General features: G+C 39.5%; 1 protein-coding gene across 1 annotated transcript in view; it reads left to right on the forward strand.

The window, feature by feature from the left end:
* snx10b (sorting nexin 10b) overlaps positions 1 to 15,364 on the forward strand; it is a 42,219-nt gene that overhangs the window by 13,835 nt on the left and 13,020 nt on the right. The window lies entirely within an intron of this gene.

A 15,364-nucleotide genomic window follows, 5' to 3' on the forward strand; every position in this document is an offset into this window, starting at 1 on the left:
GTTGCATTCCTACCTTGTGCAGGATGGGACAAAAACAGACTGATTCAAACTTCGGATGTTTCAAGGTTGTATGACTAGTTATTCACTGAATAAGTTTGCAAAAGTGTTGGTGGAGAATAATAGCGATTTTACTCGCAACTAACTTTAGAATGCATTAGCTCCTTCATCCACTTCACTTCTAATATCCTTGTTGAGGGAGTTTTTTTTTGTCGTTTTTAAACGGTTGTGAATGCTTGAGCTCTCAAAGTATTGCAGGCCTTGGACAAGTTTGTTTGTCATTTGTGTACTAATTCACAGACCACAAATAGATATTCCGTCTAGGTATGTTAGAGCTCTTGGAACTAATTCAATGAAATGTCATCTGTATTTATTATGTTGGGTTGCCAGCAAATCTTGACCTACATAAGCCCTTTTGTGTTCCGGCACTATATTGATTGAAGAAATGAAAATAGCCTTTGTATATGAACCCCAGCTAGTTTGTGCACAGCAAGCTCCCACAAACAGCAATGTGATAATGTCCAGTAAATCTGGTTTTTGTAATGATTGAAGAATAAATGTTGGCCAGGGACCAGGACAGAGAATAACTCACATGCTCTTCAAAAACAGGCAGACCAACTTGGTTTGATATCGCCTCTGAAAGAGGACAGTTCAACATTCCCTCAGTACTGCACTGGAGCATCAGTTTTAATTTCTGTGCCACGTCCTGGAGTGAGTGTGCTACCAAATGAGCCACAGTTAGCATCTGATGTTGAGATTGCAGAGAATGTGATCTAGTGTTTTATTTTACTGAATGTGATCTGGTTCTTCAATGTAGTACAGTAACAGCCAAAATGAAGAAAGAGTAAACTGAATTATCAGCTGAATTTTATTCAATCAAGGGAAGGAAATTTGGCCAATGGCAGTAATGCAAAACAGAACAACAGGAAATTGGCAGTTTGCTTTACACTGCACCCTCTTCCCCATTCCACTGACTTGACCTAGTGGATATTTAGTGGATGTTTGGGTTTTTATGGCAATCTGGTATCTTCATGGTCACTTTTAAAACTAATACCAGCTTTTTATTTCCAATTTTTTTAACTTAATAAATATTTTCAATCTTCTCTTTTGTTTGGATTATTAGTGCAGCTCTCTAGATGGCAAAGCTATTACACTACATTATTCGGAACATGTGATCATAGAAACTTGCATTACAGTGGAGTACACATACATCCTTTTATACTATATTTTTGTGATGTTTAAAGTAACTTTTTAAAACTGATTTTTCATCAATTACTTTGGGGGTTTTTTTTGGCTCTAATTCTTCCCTGATAGATTCTGTTCGCTAAAAAAACAGGAAAAAAAAGACAAAAAAAAAAGGTTTTCAAATCCACTTGCAAAAATTGACTTTAAAGACCTCTACTTATATATTTTTTAAATAAATGGACTAACTTTACCATCTTGCCTCTTGCACTTTTTTTTGGAATGGTGTTTAAATTCCACCTAATATAGTGCCTGCCTGATTGTACAGAAAAATATTAGATATAATGCGCTGGAATGGTTTATCATCAGTGCAATATTAGGAAACAAAGTTGCTAATTCACCCCTGTGACTAATTATCAAACCAACCAAGATGACCTTTTAAAGAACTAAATGTGATCTGTTGACCATTATTGTATGCAAATAAATCTCATTTGGGTCTGAACAATTGTGAAGATTTGACAAATAGCAACCACTTGTGAATTTTAGGGCGGCTAAACACATTATCATAAGTTAGGATTGTTGCAATTGAACATTTACTAATTGAATATTTAATTAATGATTTACTGTCTTGTAAATTAGAACATTTTTTCCATTATTGTGCTAATTTTCACAGCTAAATAACAGCAACCTCAAATTCATTTTTTTCAAAGAAATCAAATCATTTCAATCAACAGGGTTTTTTTCCCTCAGCAACTTAGTTTTTACTGAAATTGTTGGTTAGTGTGATGCCCCATTAAACACTTGCTAGAATAAGGATATTAGTGTTTAATTCTAAGATGGTTCTGGCAAATGTTGAATCAGTATATTAATTCTTGAAGTATGAAATTAATTATTTAGTATGCTTTTAATGATTGCATATAACTCATTTAAAACTGAATAGTTGCATTTATTGCTTTTTCTCTCAGTAGTATATGTGGTGGTAGTAGAGCGTGGCATACAAAGGTAGCAGATCTCCTGGTAGGAGTAGCTGCAAAGCAGGATGGGACAGGAGAGTAGATGTTAATTTACAAAGGACAAATTTGTGCATAGCTCTGTAACAACATGTCAAAACTTGTTGTACTGAAGGGTAAGATCAAATATGGAAATTTCTGTTTTGGTATTTCTAATTGCTTAGATTTTACTTTTGTTTCTTGCCTGGATTAGAGAGTGGAAATTTCCAAAGGGTACAGAAGAGAGCAATATGAATGAGGGGATGGAAGGATTGCATGAAGGAGCGATTATGTAAATTTAGCATGTTCTCACAGAAAAGGGGGATATGATTGCTTTTAAAATCCTAAAGGGCCTAGGTAATGTCAGCAATGACAAACTAGTTCACCTTGCACAAAACAGTGGCAGCAAAGAACACGGCCTGTGAGCTTGCGGGTTTGTGGCTGTAAATTATCTTCCCACTCTGGCATTGTTTGAGCACCAAAGCATTACCATTTTTGTTGCTACTTCTATATCTGATCTAGGGATTGTAATTTTAAGTAGCCACTGTGCCACTGAACAGAGTTGCCGGTGAGATATTCGTGACTATCTGTCTCAAATCAGTCACATAAATGTTTCAACTTTATACAATGGTAAAAACAACCACAAAGTGTTCAAATTCAGACTGTTTCTTAGTGGGAGTAGAAAAGAAAAATACTAATTCTAGACATTACTAGAGTGCACTGCTTGGATGGTCCATTGGATTGTGCTGAAATGCTAACTGCAGTTGAGTATTGCTAATGACAATGGTTGTTGAAAAGAGAGCAACAAATATATTGTTTCCAGATACTTCTTAGGAATGGCTATTATAATACTATTAATTAAAAGCTTCACTTACTTTTAAAGATTCATATCTTTGTCTGCTGACTAAAATCTTTTTTATGTCTTGTCCATCTTGCTCCAAATCCTTGGAGGTCAGTAACAGACAAGTAAACACATTATTTGAGGTGATGGGGCTGGGTCATTCGAGGGAGTTCCCTTTAAACTGAGAAAACGGGCAGTGAGGTTGAATGTTTTATTTTTCCCACGGGATGATTGACTTATGGAACAGCATCCTGGAGGTTGCAGTCACATTATACATGTTTCTGAAAACAGATTATGGCAAAAAAGGGCATTATTTTGGGTAATAACCTGGTCTTGCCCAGGTCACTTTTGATCGATTGGGGATTTCCTGAATTGGTGACAGATCTTTGTTAATTTTGATTTCTTCCAAAAGGCTTCATAGGGACAGGGTTGGTGGATATGTGTACGTGAGCCTGATGGCTTTTTCTTTCTCTAAGTACTATAGCATAACTATTGAGACAAATAGCCCTTTTTCCCCTCCTGTTTTCTATACCAGTTAACTTTCTGGACTCTTGGGATCAAAGGCAGGTTTATTCTGTTTTCAGACCACAAGGAATTTGGTTCAGGCCAAATACACATTCATGCTTTACTGTGTGTTGGACTTTCATCCCATCAATATGGATGAATTCAAACCCAGGTTTCAAAGGCCAAAGGAAAATATTCTAAAACACTGCTCCACTTACCTTCTGCAGTTAGTTTTAATGCACGTAATTTTTTTTAAAAAGGGGTAGGCAATATTTAGGTTAGAATGCATTTCCATTAGCATTTTTGTTCTATGATCTCTTGCATATTACAACATTTAAAATATGAAAATATGCAAAATTATCTATTGGTTATGAGGAAGATGCTTTGCATAATTTTATTGAACATATGAGTGTACCGGTATCAGGAAGGAATGAGCAGGATTAAGTATTTTAATTTTTGCAAACAAATTGTGACATGTATTTAAGAAATTTTGGCGTAATATTGCAAAATTTTCTTTTTATATCTATCTATATCACTACGTATCACATATTTGAAGTTACATGAAAATCAGAACTGTTAGTGTTTGTTTTTCTGTAGATTTTCACAATAATTGAGGATAACTCTAACTTTTATGCAGAGAATAAACTAATGCTGGCTTTTAAAACATTAGTTTTTAATCAGTGTATTAATTAATACAGAGATCAACTTCAGATCTGTTTTGCATTCATAGTGGACATTTTCCAACTTTTGTGAATCTGATCGTAGGAAGTGACATGTCACATCCGTGTTATTAAAAGCAAAGATATTTGCCTGGATTTTATGGTCAGCAGTTGCCAGGCTTTCTATAGGGTTGTGCCCTGGAACTTAAAACCATATTAGCACAGCTCCCTCTAAAAATCAAGCAGCCTTCTATCTCCTTTAAGCATTCAGGTTGAAGAATTCTTACTGGGAAAACAGAATCTGAACTAGGAAGTGTTGGTTGAAATAGATAATTCAATGTCAAATCAAGTAATAAAAGATGGGATTGAGAGAGAGAGGGAAATAAATCAAATTTTATTGGTAAATTGTTTTATTTTTAAAATCTCCAACAATAATTAACATCTGAAAGAATGAGACTTCACACTTTGTAAAATAAATTTTCAATTCCAAAGAGGTTGTTTGCAAGTAATTAAGACTTGTCATACCATTAAAGAATTTACTTATAATGGAATGGACACGCCCCAGCATTTTCTGGAGAATTTAGTTGGGATCTATGTTTGGGAGGTGAGAACAGGAACTTTGTGGCATTCCAAGTGTATCAATGCTGAGCCTCTCAGCAAGATACCAATGTAGCAAAGCTTCTGGAGGAGCAGGACAATTTGCAGCAACTTCCTGAATTCCATGTTGACTGTGCTTGTGGTGGTTGCTGCTCGATTTATAAGCACATCACTGTTATTTTTACCACAAAATCTTGGCCTTTTGGTTTTCTCAAAGCTGACAGTGCAAACATTGTTCCAAAAGCAAAATACTGCAAATATTGGAAATCTGAAATACAAGCAGAAAGTGATAGAAATATTCAGCAAGTCAGGCAGCATCTGTGGAGAGAAACAGAGTTAATGTTTCAGGTCAATGATGACCCTTCATCCGGTTCTGACAAATGTTCTGTTTTCTGCTTTGTATCGCACCTAAGACACTTCATGAATGTTCACAAAATATGTAGCATGGACTAGAACAGGACCTGCGACATTTGGAATTTCAAGTCTTCTGTCCAGATAATAAAACAAGTAGATGCAGTTTGATCACTGACTTTGGGGAAATTAATAGATGAGTTTCAACCAGACTGTTTGTTTGTTTTATGCAGCACAGATCTTGAACAAATTACTTCCGTCTAACCTATACAGAACAAAAGACGAAGCGACAGAGAGTCAAATCATTTGTATGTGCTGAAGTTTTAGTTTAAATCAATTTTCCTTGTAGGCCAGATGTTATTTTGTCACTGTTCTGAGCATCATACTGAAGGATGCAAGGAGACTCTCCACATGTCATATTGTAGCATTCTTGGATTTGCAGGCACGTGATTTGAGGTAGCAGTTTAGTGAAATTACAACACGTAGCTCCTTGAATGCCAACAGTTGAAATGAGGATGTTTATGGAGTTTCCTCTGCCAGTTAGCTGCCCAATTCCCACCACAATCCTCAACTAGATATTGCAGAGCTTCGCTTCAGTTAGTTAGTTAGTTTTGGGATTGTCAAAATGTCAACATGGAATTCAGGAAGTTGCTGCAAATTGTCCTGCTCCTCCAGAAGCTTTGCTACATTGGTATCTTCCATAGAGGCTCAGGATTGAAACACTTGCCAAACAACCCCAAAACAAACTAACTAACTGATGCTCTGCAATATCTATTTGAAGATTGTGGTGGGAATTGGGCAGCTAACTGGCAGAGGAAACTCCATAAACATCCCCATCTCAACTGTGGCTGAGCAAGGCACATGAATGCAAGAGACAAGGTTGGAATGTTTTGTAAGTGTCTTCAGCCAAAAGTGTCGAGTAGGTAATCTGACTTGGTCTCCTTAGGAGGTCCTTGCCCTTATAGATGCCAATGGCCAACCAATTTGGTTCACTTCACATGACTATTAGAATTAACTGAGAACACTAGTTGCAGATGGTGGTCATGCTGAAGATTTTGTGCACCATAACTCGTCAGATCCACTACCAAACTATTTCCATTGCAGTTATGATGCATCTACTAATGTGGAAAATTACCCAGGTATGTCCTAATGACAAATCTAATCCAGGCATGACTCTCTTAATCGGCCTCCTCACAACCATTAGCAAAGTGATGGAAGTAATCTGCAATGTTGTTAGGTAACATCAACTCCTCAATAATTAGTTTGCTGATGATCAGTTAGAACAATGTGGCTCCTTAACTTGTTCAAGTCCTTGATCAAAAGCTGAATACCAGAGGAAAAGTGAGAACAGTTGTCCTGACATTTAAGGTAGCAATTCATCAAAGGCGCACCAAGGGGCCCAACCAAAACAGATGGTGGAAAACCTTCCAGTGGCTGCAATCATACCTGCTGCATAAGAAAGTGCTAATGGTCATCGGAGACCAATCATTGAAACACAAAGACATTATGGCAGGAGTTTTTAGGGCATTGCCCCTGGCCCTGCCATCTTCAGCTGCTTCAGTAACCTTCCCTCTGTCACAAGGTGAGGAGTGGACCTAGTCACTGATTGTATTCATTGCCATTCACAACTGCTCTGTTAATGAAGTAGTCATGCAGTTTGCAATAGGATTTAAATAAGACCCAGACTTGCGCTGAAAAGTGGAAGGTAATGTTCTTGCCATAATTGCTAGGCAGCTCTAAGAAGAAAGTCTAAACAACTCCCTGCGCCCTTTTCTCCCCTCCCCAACCGGCCTTTGTAGGGCCCATATTGTATGCCATCCTGAGAATTTTTTTAATAAAGTGTGTTTATGTGTATTTTGCTCCAGCATTTGAAATGATATCTGGTTATGAGCCTCAAATGGTTGCCAGAATAGGGATTTCAATTTTCATAATGATTAGCCTTTTTCTGTTCATCATTTCATCTTGCCTTGCTGGCAACACTGGTGAACTGATTACTGTGAACACAGTCATTTGATCACCTTCGCCACATGTGCCTTTGGTTTCAAATAGTTTTGACGTCAACTTGCTCTCTTGCTTTCTACTGTCTACTTTTGCAGCTTAAATAACACGCTCTAAAGTCTTAGTTTGGTTTTGTGAAGAATTGCATAGTTGTCGCCAGATTTACAACCTGTCACAATTTCTTGCATATACATAATGGTTACATTTTTTAACTCCCAAATATAGCAGTTGCAATTTTTTGCCTCACTGAACATACCTGTATGAAATTGGCATGATTGATTATGAGGCAGCTGGTATGATTTGTTCCTCCTGGAATAATACTGAACTTATTCCTGAACTGCAAGCATCAATGCTGATCCTTCTTGAATTGGTCATAGCACTGGGATTTCAGTAACCAAGTGCTGCAAAATCTCTCCCTGAAAATGTCTATTTCAAGTGGATTTCATAGCCCACATCGGCAGAAAAACTCGGCAGTGCAGAACACTTATTGACAAATATGATATGCAGAAGTTGGGACTTACCTGCCAAGGCCTTACTCACATCACGGACATCTGAGGAGCAGAAGATGCTGGAGCCCGACAGCAACAGAACCCTGGAGGAGTGACCATGGCACGCTGGGTGGATTCTCATGGACATGGCTGTGCTGTGAAGCAGCTCATTGGAAAGTCATCTTTGATGCTCACAACGAATGATGATTGAGGGGGTGGGAGAGGAAGGTCTAGCATCGACTGGGAGAGGACAAGGTGTCGAGGGAAGAATGGAGGTGTTGGTGGGGGGGTGAGGTTAGAAGGGGGTAATGAAGTTGGGAGGCAATGAAGGTGTTGGGGCGGGGTAATGAAGGTGTCGGTGGGTTGTGAGGTCGGGAGAGGGGGATGGAGCACGGGGTAGGAGCGGGTAATGCGGGAGAAGATGTCAATTGGGGAGGTAGGTGTGAGGGGATAGAAGGTGTAAGGGAAGGAGTTCAGAGGGGGGAAGGAATGCGGAGAGGGGAGGGAGTCCGAGGGAGGAAGGAGTTGGGAAGAGGGAAGGAGTAAAGCTGGAGGAAGAAGTGAGGGATTCAGGAAGGGGGAGGGACTAAGCGGGGGGGCTGAGGTGTCTGGTGAGGTTGGGAGGACTAATGGGAGGGGCCCAGAGGGCAGGAAGAGGTTCTGGGAGGTTGTTTTACCCGCTGGCCGCAATGGCGGCTTTTCACACGCTCCCTCAGATCTCCATCAGGCTCATACCCTCTTGAGCTCGTGCCCTCATCCTGTCCATGGCTCTGCTCACCACACACACATTCCACGTAGTGCCATGTGTCCTGCTCACACTCTCTCCAATGTTGTTTTACCCACCTGCTCCACAGTACTTGGTGCAAATCTGGGATGATTGTCTTTTTCAGTGTGTCCCCAAATGGACATTATCGATAGTAACTTCTACTCATTCGGTGCCCTACTAGAATCGGACATTATGGGGTTATTTTGACCTTTATGAAAATAGATGGATTTGGGTTAGGTCAGATGCTGAGGTTGGATCCAGGAATGAGACTTTTAAAAGCCATTTTGACCTTCCAGTTTTAATGGATGGTAGATGGGCAATGGACTGCTTCCAGGAGGTAGCATTTAAAGATTTAATATGCCTTGGATTTTATCAACTTCCAGCTTCGAGGCTGGTTGGCTGGGAAAACCTGGCAGCTAAAGAGAGATAGAGACTGCTGAGTGGAAGAAGTGGTGCTTATCTCGCACTGTTTGAGCCAGGAGGAGGAGTGCTCCCTTCCCCTAGCTACCCTGATGATCCCCAACCTGACCCCTATGTGTGCGACCTTCTCTTGGGCTATAGCTTCTTTGGGAATGTTCCTGGCTCAACAGGATCTTGAACCTGTTAACTAGCTGGTTCTGAGTTGGGATAATAATTTAAGGAAAAAAAAATGGACCTTAAAAATCCATCATGTTTGAAGCAGAACTCCTTCCCTCTGCCAGCCCAGTAAATATTGTGTGTTAGAATGTTTCTGGAGCTGGGGGTGATCCAACAGGCCTCTCGTATGTACACATCTGTCAAAATGACTATTAAAGGTGCCCAACTTTGAACCTCCATCCAATTGTCCCTGCCAATAGCCACAAATAGCAATTGATAAAACCTTTAACGTGCTTGATGCAAAGACAGACACTGCTTTCTTTATGGTCTGCCTTAGATGATGTTCCCTTCCTATCACATTATTTAAACCTCTAAAGTTCAGACATATTCTCACTCCCTGTTTGCTTGACTTCTGTTGCCAGACTGCTGATTTTACTGGTTTGGTTTTTGACCTTTTTAATTGCCTTCTCCGTTTTATCTAACTCGCCACAAATTTTATCATGAAGTGAGACAGGATATTTTCCGCGGTGGATGTATGATTGAGTAGGTGTCTATTGGTATTCTGTGCTTGGCTACTATGCATCCCAAGTCCTTAAGTAGAGCAGCCCGCGTCTGTCACTTTTTAACAGTTATTGTACGTAACTGCATCAGCTCTTTTGAGAAGTCCTAACCGGCTCAACTTGTTCCAGAATTTTAAATTCCAGACTTTTTAGTCATGCCATCGCATTTCCCTATTTGCTAATTGGCCAGAACATCACCAACTTTGCATTAGATTTGTTAAGTTGTATGTGGCTTCTTGTAAATTAACTGTGGCACAGCATTACAATAAACTTGCATGGCTAGTTTAATGATCTTTTATTTTTCTGTATGAAGTAACATCACTGCTTTGATTGTACAGTTACATTTTCAGTTACATTTTGCTGCTTTCTGTAGCTGTATGCTCCTGTTTGCTTACTAATCCATTCTGACAATTATCTCAGCTAAAATTCTGCCCTTAACAAGGCTGCTTTTTTTGTAGGAGATGTAGTAATTGTAAGCTAAATCTTTTATTACCAATATGGGGATTTTGTGACTGTACAGACAAATCAGTCCTAAGCATGGGGAATCTTAGGGTCAGGGCTTTCTAGACTTGGTCTTGGAACAAGCATGTAGCTTCATCGGGAGTTCTATAAATAAAGTTTACTGTTTCTTACAAGAAACCAGCCCTGCACCCCAAGTTTATTACAGGAGAATTTTGTTCAAAGGCTCTTGAATGCTAGTTCATATTTAGATAAGTGAACTCTCTAAGCTTTCCCGCTTCTGAGCTCTGTGCAGAAGCTGGGCACTGCTGTATAACACACAGGGTCTGCTCCCTGTGTTTACATTAATCAGGCGCCTTAACTTGACATTAAATTCCTAAACCTATTGCGACAAGGAGATGTTTATACCATGGAGAACTGTGTGTTTGGGGTCAATAGCACTCCTTTTATTGTAAAACCACCCTTTGACTGTTTCAGTTGACCTCATTTTTGTACTAGGTAAGTTCAGAATTCTGTTATTTCATCAGTGATCTAGCTTTACTTCACTGCTCTTCACTTTGTCACTCCTACCAACATCCTGTAGCATTGGGCTTGGTATTTGCTGTGGTAAGCTAATTACATTAACTTTTAGACATGCCCTTGCATTTTTAGGTTTTTAAAGCTTTTGTATGGCAAGGCCCTGAAAGCATGAGCCAATGATGTTGCAGTGACGGAAACTGGCCATCTTGGACCTGAGTGAACAGGGCACACGGCTGTGTATTTCCATAACCAAAATGATTAAAAGATTATGAAATGATCAGTGCTAGGTTTGGAGAGACTGTAAGTCAGAGTGGATAACATCAATGTCAACTCTGGTACTGTACAGAACCAGCAATAGAGAAGGGGGGAAAAAAAAGAGAAGGATTAAGAGAAAGAAAAAGACAAAGGAAAAGTTATTTAAAAAAAAAAAATTCCAGCAATTCACAATCTGAAGGAATGAGACTTCATGCCAGAGTGGTTGATTGTCAGTAATTAAAACTCATCATGTTATTTAAAAGGTACTTTCAGTCATTTGTCCCAATTTAAATAATTTCCAGGAGCAAACTTTATGAATTTAAAAATAAAGAAGATTATTTATTATCACATACTTGTCCTGGAGGTTTAAATGCAACATGTCACACGCATTAACGTACATACAAAGATTAGATACAGAAGAAGCAAAAAAGCAATATGATTGTAAGTAGTAATTATTTCAGTCTCTTTCAAAACAGGCCTTTAGTTTCTTAGATGAATTAATACTTTGCCTGAAATGGAGCTCTTGTAAAGCAGAGGATTCTCAATGAGTTGTGAAACTTCTTGTGGTTGAATTGCCAGCAGGTCTGCTCTCAGGTGAACTTGAAGATGCAACAGGTTGGGTGTGGGGAGAGGCCTTCCCCCAATTTCAAGGTATAGCTGTATAATACCTTGGCTCTGAAGTTGCTTTGCAGTTGGTTTGATGGCTTAGATGGTGTTTCTGATGGTATCTGTCATGGTATTTCTGATCAGAATAGCTTCTGCTGTTAGTTTTGAAAAGAATACATAATAAACGTGGCTATCTTAACCATGTGAGATATGATGAGTCCAAAGCTGTCCTCCTAAAAGAGTTGGTGGGTTGGGCTGATTGGGGCCTTTCACACTTTGAGAGTTTTGAGACAGCCAAGGTTTCTGTAACTGACCCATTCCATTTGCATGACTCTTTTTTGAATGCCTTTTTAGGAAAATGCATCAAGTTTTGATGTCTCTGTGGCCCAGGGTGAAGTAGAAAGGTGAATGGGCTGATGGGTGATAGCATGACCCAGTCCTCCCTGTCGCTTGCCATTTCAACACACCACCCTGCTCTCATGCCCACATGTCCGACCTTGGCCAGCTGTGATGTTCCAGTGAAGCTCAACGCAATCTGGAGGAACAGCACCTCATCTTCCGACTAGGCATTTTACAGCCTTCCGGACTTAACATTGAGTTCAACACCTTCAGATCGTGAACTGTCTCCTCCATCCCCACCCCCTTTCCGATCCCCCCTTTTCCAATAATTTATTTTTTAATATATTTTTCTTTTCCCACCTATTTCCATTATTTTTAAATGAATTTCCATCCATTGTTTCATCTCCACCTTTTTGCCTATTTCGATTCTTCCCCCCCCCCCCACCCCAATTAGGGCTATCTGTACCTTGCTCGTCCTGCTTTCTACCCTTAATGTCACCATTAGCACATTTCTTAGCTAATATCACCACCGTCAACACCCCTTTGACCTTTTGTCTCTTCTTTGCCTCCACCTATCACTGGCTCTCTATCCTGCTCTACCTGTCCCACCCCCCTCAACCAGCTTATATTTCACCTCTTTTCTATTTTTCCTTAGTTCTGATGAAGGGTCATACGGACTCGAAACGTTGGCTGTGTTTCTCTCTGCGGAGCTGTGGGACCTGCTGGGTTTTTCCAGCTATTTTTGTTTTTGTAGGTGATAGTCTTGTTCTGTTGACGGTTTGTCCTTAGAGATTTGTGAATTTCACACGTGGCTGTGATTGTCCATATTTTAATTAGGCATTTCTTTGAGTTTCAGGTCTCTCTGGAGCTGATATTGCCAAACTCACATTATGTGTTGCCAGCCATCTTAAAAACTGTTGTCCATTTTAAAATACAGCTTTAAACTTTGGAATATCTTCATGCCTGTACTGGGCATGACACAGTGAGTTTAGTTTGTTTGTATGTATCATCCAAATCCAGTAATTTCATGCTATTCAATGTATTTCAAATGTAAGCCAGACGATGCAATGCCATTTTTACATAGCTTATGATGGAACAACAGCAACATTTGTTTTCAGTGTTTAACTGTGCATCTGCCATCACCCCAGTGACTATAGCATTTGCACATAAATAACAGTTATGAGTTATTAGACTTGCTGTTATTTTGACAGCAGGTTATGGGCTGATGTAACCCTAAGAATTCCAAGAATAGAACTTGCTTCTAAATTTGTCTTTGCTTTTCTCTAATGAGGTGCCAACCCCATGAAAAAATAAAATGTTCTGTCACTGTCCTACAATGAGACTTCACTCTGCTGGTTCATAAGGACACCCTACCCATCTAGATTGGGTTCAGAGACCCTACACTCCGCCCAACTCCTCATTGTTTCAGAGACACTAGAGTAGATTTTGATCAGAAGCACTAAGACACCAGCTTGGAATAGCAAAACTGTTATTTGCAAGACCAGCATTTGTTGTCCATCCCTAATTGCCCTTGAATTGAATGCTCTGCTTGGCCATTTCAGAGGGCAGTTGAGTCAACTACATTGTTGTGGATCTGAAGTCACATGTAGGCCAGACTCAATAAAGTTGGCAGATTTCCTTTCTTGAAGCACATTACTGGAACATTCAATAGTCTAAAATTGTAAATCCTTGTCTGTACAATGAAATATTAGAAAATCTACATGGGATCTCAGCTGGAATATTATGTACATATTATAGGAAGTATGTGAACGCATTGGAGAGGGTGCAGAAGAGGTTTATAAAAATGGTTCCAGGGATGAGAAACTTCAGCTATGAGGATAGATTGGAAAGGTTGGGACTGTTCTCCTTGAAGAGAAGAAGGCTGAGAGGAGATTTGATAGAGATGCTCAAAATAATGAGGGGGATGAACAGAGTAGATAGGGAGAAGCTGCTCCCACTCGTAAAAGGATCAAGAATGAGAGGGCACAGATTTAAAGTGATTTGCAAAAGAAGCAAGTGTGAGATGAGAAAAAACTTTTTCACACAATGAGTGGTTCGGATCTGGAACGCACTGCCTGGAAGTGTGGTGGAGGCAGGTTCGATCCAGGCATTCAAGATGGCATTAGATGATTATTTGAATAGAAGCAATGTGCAAGGGTATGAGGAAAAGGCAGTGCAATGGAACTAGGTTATAATGCTCATTTGGAGAGCCAGTGCAGACATGATGGACCAAATGGCCTCCTGTGCCGTTAAGATTCTGTGGATATTTTGATATTGAGAAATACCAGTGAAGAGACATCAATATTAAGTATTGACTTGGACAGAATCAGAATATTCTGAAATGCAATCTAATAGAATGTTTTCATATCTCCCTTTATCAGCAGAATCAATGCCTGGACACTCAGCTTGTGCTGGTTACTACAGTGGCAAAATAAAGTGGGTTAACAGCTGTAGGCTGTTCTAATAGGTCTGAGATCTATTCTGCCTGTTGTAAATTGCCCATTCAAGCAATGGAATCCATGTTCGTTAGAAATAATCAATTAGAAGTGATCTTCAACAATACTGATTTTTAATAATGGCATAGAATTATTCTTTTAAAAGAAAAGTTCCCATTCTCCAACCTCTGTAGGGGACTGTTTGTTTTGTCCTGCTTTGTGTGAGTGGGGGGGATCATGGGGGTGCGGTGGGTGGAGGCGATGGTTCATCCTTTTGCAGTGCAGTCTCATTCTTAATCACACACACTGATAATAATAGCACAGATTATGGTAGTAATAGAGTAAAATCTGCTGTAAAAATAAATTAACCAATGATTATCATGGTAGAATTAACGCAAGTATTGTTAATTTTACACTAAGCCAGTTAAAGATAGACTGCTAATTTATGGACTATAACTTTTTTTAAAAAAAAGTGATTTTCAAACTTTTCTCAGTGGCGAACCTCCTGCAAATACTAACCCATTCATGAATATCCGCTGCCCTAAACTCAAAGACCGACAGCTACCAAAGGAAAAGATATTATTGTGGTATCTATTAGTATGCAACAAGAACATGCTAATACACGGTCTTGTACATATTTAGTGCCTTTCACAGCCTGAGGACATCCCAAAATTCCTTAAAGCGCAAAGCATTGTGTATTCTCAGCAGATAGACACACATGATAACTTTGTAGATCCCGAAGGTGTGACAATTCTACTTTGAGCGCTTTAAAACTTTGAAAAGATCATTTAAATTTTAGAGAACTTTTCTGAGATGCTAAATTTAACTGAAATTGTGCAGGAATATTTCATTGATACCATGAAACTTAAGCAGACCTTGGAAATGAAATTATAAGAGCTGCAAGCTGGAGGTTCATTGGATTCCAGAAACAATAACTTGTATTTGCATAGTAACTTTAACATTGTAAAACATCCCAAGGCACTTGACAGGAGTGTTAATGGATATTGAGCCACAAGATATTAGGACAGGTGAGCAAAAGTTTGATCACAGTTAAGGCTTAAGGAGAGTCTGAGATGGAGAGAGGTTTAGGGCGGGTGAATTTCAGAGCTTTGGGTCCAGACAGTTGAAGGCATGGTCATGAATAGAGGGGCAAAATAAATCTGGGATGCACTAGAGGCCAGAATTGCAGTAGCACTTTGTTCTTGAAGGGTTGGAGGAGATTAAAGATAGAGTGGTGTAAGGC

The sequence above is a fragment of the Cetorhinus maximus genome, chromosome 3 (assembly GCF_964194155.1).
Source record: "Cetorhinus maximus chromosome 3, sCetMax3.hap1.1, whole genome shotgun sequence".
Taxonomy (NCBI): domain Eukaryota; kingdom Metazoa; phylum Chordata; class Chondrichthyes; order Lamniformes; family Cetorhinidae; genus Cetorhinus; species Cetorhinus maximus.